Source organism: Eumetopias jubatus, unplaced genomic scaffold (assembly GCF_037043125.1).
Source record: "Eumetopias jubatus isolate StellerSeaLion01/CBP00866 unplaced genomic scaffold, mEumJub1_p1.0 scaffold_3, whole genome shotgun sequence".
Classification (NCBI taxonomy): Eukaryota; Metazoa; Chordata; class Mammalia; order Carnivora; family Otariidae; genus Eumetopias; species Eumetopias jubatus.
Window position 1 is genome coordinate 26,030,150 of NW_028274809.1, and position 6,000 is coordinate 26,036,149.

Genomic DNA, 6,000 nt, shown 5'->3' on the forward strand with positions numbered 1-6,000 from the left:
TGGACAAATGGCTTTTAACACCATGGGCTGCCTTGTTCTTTTCATTAAAAGGCAAGTTTCTATATAACAGTAGAAATTTCAGACACTCTGTTCAAGTCCCCTGCTTTTGTAGAGGTACAAAAATGTAGACTGTGTCACTTTGCAGACTCCTGCCTCACCTCTTTCCCACCAGGTGATATTATGGGCAGAAGAATACACTTCTTTTTCAGTTATGAGCTGAAAACACTCTAAGCCCCAACTTCCTGGGGGTAGTCTCATGCTTCCCTTGGAAATGACCCCTTGACAGTCAGCTTTGCGAGTGATTATCTTGTTAGGAGTCACAGAAAAATTAATTTCTCTCTAGACCTTAGAAAAAAATACCACCCTTGCTTCTTTCCCCATTGGCACAACCACCTCTGACCTCTTCACTTGTCTACCACCCTCTTCAAAGTGGCCCTCTTCAGGATGTACCTCTCTGAAGCCTTCGTAGATCTCTGAGGTCCCACACATTGCTTTGTGAAACACTGACTTAGCCTCTGCCCTCAGATGCCTGACTTTTCTATAAATGATTCTAGCAATGTGGACATTGTTTAAAATACTTCTCAAATAAATTACTGCATAGAGTATACCTTATGATATTAAAATTATGTTTTTCCATAAAGATCAATTCTCTTACGATATCCTTCTCTGCAGGAATTTGAGTCGAGTCAGCCCTGTGATGAATCTTGAAACTCACGTATGTGCACATACCCTTGGTAGGTCTTAGATTTAATCTTTTCATTAAAAACTTACATATAATCAGAAGTTAGTTTGTCAGCAAATTAACTTATTTACTTTACATATTTCTTTTATTCCCAGTTGCAAATATTTTACAGCCACTGTAATTTTTTCTTCACAAATGAGGAGTCTTATTATCATAAAAGTAAAGGCTATTCAGCTTTGAGAACCACCTGTAATTCTTTATTGGACCATTCATCTATCTGACAAATACATAATGAGGGCAGTTTCACTGCAACAAAAATCCATGTTATCTAATAAGTTGCCACTTTTTTCTCTATTTTGATTTTTTAAGGACATTTTTATTTCAATGCTCTAACAAATTTTATCCATATCATGAGAAGTGGTTATATTTGTACAAATATACAAATATAAGAAAACAAAGTTTCATACCTGTAGGCAATAGTCTAACTTGTCCAAATCACTTTGCCTTTACTGCTATTTTTATCCCTAATGTATAGATGTTTCCCCTCAGCCCACAGCTCTTTGGAAAGAAATCAAATCATACTTCCTATATATTGACATAACCTGGTTCTCGAGTATCATTTCCAGATTCTTCAGTTAATGGGGGGTTGTACCTTTTCCCTAATGTGAGAGTCATTTTCCTGTATATTTCTGGATCTCTCAGGGGCTGGGAGGTGGGGGGGGGGGGTTAGTGAGGGGACTACACCATAGCACTCCAAGAACCCTTTTGGGATTACTCCAGTAATCAAGTATGGAAGTTATTTTCTAAATGTAGATATGTAAGCTGTTCTTTTAAAGTAAGGTACTTTGAAAAATGTAGCATAAATTGGTACTGCTGTTAAATGGGTCGATTATAAAACTGAGCAGCTGTGTGAGGGCAGCTAACTTTGAATGCACACCTCACTGGCTGGTGTGTCTACATCTCCTGTTGTGAGCACCAGGGACTTGCATTGCTGCATGTCAAAACTGCATCTTTACATGGTATGACTAGTTGTTCATCTCTTTCTAAGGCAACATTATAGTGAGATCAAATGAAAATGAGAACAGTCTGCAAGACAATTCAGAGCACAAAAAACAAAGTCATGTTGAATCTTCCCTCAAACACTCATCTCATACATGCATCCAAGTAGTTGACTAAGATCAGTTCAGGTGATAAAGGGAGACATTTTACCAAAAAGGCAGAGGCTTAAGGTATTATATACATTTGTATTCATTTCCTTATGTTCTTAACTTGTAAACAGAAAACAAGCCCTCTCTCTTGTGAAGTATCTTCAAAGGACAGGGGTGCAAAAATACCTAGCTGGTAAGCCATCAATATTTCATTTAAATCCCAGTGTTCAAAGTTAGCTGCCTTTTTGAAATAAACAAACAAAAAATACTACTGTATGTTTGAAAATGTGAATAGTATTTTTATAGCTTGTTAAAGACATGGCTAGTTGCATTTGTAAATAAGGGTAATGTTGCTTTGATTTTCTTTTGTGGACATCTTTATTTGGGACATAATGTCTTTAGGATTGATTTGTATATAAGTAATTGGCTTGTGATTGTTTCCTTTTGGTTGGAAGTTATCATTTTGACATTACTTGTGATTCTGTGTTCCGCACTATTGTGACGTGTTCAACCTCTGCACTCGCTTACACAATAGGATATGCCAATTGTGTGTGGTATAATGTTATTTTGATTTTTTTTCTATTTTATCTATGAAGGATTATGCACTTAACACATACTAACTTTTTTTAATGTTAGGTATATTTTTAGTATAATTTCCCTTATTCTTTCTTCTCTGCCAACACTTCACCCCATTCTACTTTCCTTCCCCCAATTTCTGTTGTTATTTGAGAATGAGGGACAAACAGTATTTTAAATTTCTGTAATTAGGCTCTTCAGTTAGTTCTCAAGGATCCTCTCTTGGCTCTTGGGAAAGAATTGTACCTGTATAAGGCAATTATAGAATGCGACCTGCTTTGCCTCATTCCGTACTGATCATCCCAGCTGAACAATTTGAAAACTGTTCTGCCTTTTTGTTACATGAATCTGTCAGAAATATATTTTTAATTTAATATAAATGAAATTCAATAAAATATGAAACAAATGTTCTCTTCTGTGTCAGATATTTGTTATAAGAAAAACCAATTAGGACAGAGGAAGATTTGTTCTAGATTTAATAATTTGAAGATGTGAATATGGGCTTATTTTTGTCCTCATTTATGAATGTCATTAATTATTCCTTGGAGTTCTTTGGTTGTTTGGAATGTGATACGTTCCATATGTTTTTGCCATCCAGTGCGTATGCCTATTGATGTGTACAGACTTACTCCTCCGTGCAGACTATGCTTCATTAACTGGTTGGTTTGTTTCTTTAAGAATAAAAAAAACATATGGAATATTTGATAGGTTGTATCCAAATAACAGTAATATTTTCTTACAGTTTTTCTTTTCTTTCTGCCCTCTTGGCAATTTACACAAATGGTTCTGGCAAATCTTGAGTTAGAAAGAATATCAAATGTTAGTACCATGCTTAAAGAGCTGGAGAGGGAACGGGTCCATAAATAGTCAATGAACTGAGAGCTGATTTGAGATGAGCCCATGGAAATGCATGAGAGTTATTTTAGAGACACTGATGATGTGAAAAAGTTCCTCTCTCAAGTCTCTTATTCCAACTTTACTATTTCAAACATTGTTTCTTACTCCTTCATACCTCCAAAGTATAAGAATTTTAAAACTCCAATAACTTCTCATTCAAGATTCTATTGCTCTTTCAAACTACTATGGTTATTTGATTATATATGATCTCAAATGAGTCAGTGGACAGAAAATATATTTTTCAACATAATAATTGGAGTAAGTTCTCTTAAATCTGTTCAGATATGGGTCTTTAAATATCTTGTTGATTGCACCTCCTACTAATTGCTTGGACACACACACACATATTCTCTTCCTTAGATGTTTAGACCCATTTATCTGGGATCACTGTCATTTTGTTGTGCTCAGGGTGAGATATGTCAAGGCACCCTGCATTTTAAGCCACTGATAGACTAAAAAAGAGGGAGAACCAACTTATGTTTCTAATGCTTTACGGTACAGTTGACATTTCTAGTGGCACCACATTAGTTCAAAGCCCAAGTTACATAGCACTTTACCACGTATATACTTATTCCGCATATGTTGATTCGTTTGGCTCATGACACCCTTTTGAGATAAGTGTTATTGGAATACTTCTGGTCATCAGATAAGGAAAATAAGACTAAAATAACAAATTTAGAATCATGTGAGCATTACTACTAAGTGGTTGTAGTCACCCTCAAAGCTGCATCTTCTGACTTAAATATCTTTCTTTCTTCTAGTTAATTACTTCTCTTTCTTCCTCTGCAAAGGGGAACCTCATTCTGATCACAGTATACTTCATGCTGATACATTGACTCAATTTAAGATCACCAGTGGCTTTCATCAGTCCCCTGATAACTGATCTGATAAAACTGAAACTTCTCTCTGCTTTCTCAAACTACACAAGAGCAACGCATCTATGATGGAGAGTCAGGTTCCTTTCATTCAAGAAAGATAAATGCACCATAACCATGACTAAGCAGATTTTTAAAAAATGACTGTGGAGAGAAACTATTGATTGTGTACCTTTCTCATGGTTTTATAAATCTGCCTAGTAAAATCACTACTTGTTCCCTACATATATCAGAGAATATAGCATATAACTACTCTTATCTTTAGCAATTTTATTACATAATGTTAATATAAGTGAAATCTCACATGAAAAACCTAATTTATAAATAACTTGGTAAATTTCCTAGGATTTACTACCTACTAAACAGCCACTGGAAACTTTTTCTGAAAAACAGCATAGAATCTGATCCTGATCCAATGACAAAACTTCAATTAAAACAATGATGGCAAGAGGAAAAAAATTATGGAAAAGCTGTGAGGTATATAAGGGAGGAGAAGGCTAGAATCCAAAATTAATGTCACAATTCAGATTTGAATTCGCAATTGTTTAATTGTATAAGCCCTGTGGAAATATACTTATCTCTGTATACAGATCTTCCTTGACTTATGATAGAGTTATGTCCCGATAAACCCCTTGTAAGTTGAAAATATTGTAAACCAAAAATGCATTTAATACACCTAACCTACCAGACATTATAGTTTCGCCTAGCCTATCTTAAATATGCTCAGATCACTTATATTAGCCTACAGTTGGGCAAAATCACCTAATACGAAGCCTGTTTTATAATAAAGTGTTGAGAGGCGTCTGGGTGGCTCAGTCAGTTAAGCATCAGCCTTTGGCTCAGGTCATGATCCCAGAGTTCAGGGATTGAGTCCTGTATCAGGCTGCCTGCTCAGCAGGGAGTCTGCTTCTCCCTCTGCCCCTCCCCACCACTTGTGCTCTCTCTGTCAAATAAATAAAAAAAAGATTTTAAAAAAGTAATAATAATAAAGTATTGAATCGTCATGTAATTTATTAAGTACTCTACAGAAAGTGAAAACCAAAATTGTTGTACAGCTCCAGAATGGTTGTAAGTGTATCGATTATTAACCCCAGTGATCGCATGGCTGACTGGGAGCTGTAGCTCACTGCTGCCACCCAGCTTCATGAGTATTTATTACATATTCCACTAGCCCTGGAGAAAATCAAAATTCAAAATTCAAAGTATGGTTTCTACTGAACGTGTATCATTATCTCACCATTGTGAAGTTGAGAAATTTGAAGTCAAACCATTAGAAGCCAGGGACTGTTTGCATATACATATACATGTATGTATACATATACATAAATATCAAGAGAGAGAATATATAGAGACAATACATTACATAAAATATTTAGATATTTTTATATATTACAGAATTTCATACAGAGTCTCTATTTTCAAATGATTTCACTACAAGCCTCAAGGTGTGTATCATACTACAGCTTACACTCATAAAATTGTAAACTGAACAGGTGCATAGTTAGCTAATTGTATTTCCCTCCACAGTATCATCAAGCTGCATGATAAACCATGGGGAGCAAAGCCACTAGACAACCATCTTAAGATTAGAAACAGAAGACTGTCACCCAGATAGCAATTTTAAAGCTGTAAACAGAACAATTCACCACAAGATAGCAATCAGGAGACTGTAAACCAAATGGTGCACATGAGACATGCAAATATTGAAATACCTGCTCTTGCAAGTTACCCACAGATTTTTAAAAGAAATACACTTATCTCGCAAACCTGTTTCTACCTATTTATACTTCCAAGAGAAGTAGCATGTTGTACAAACTGATAT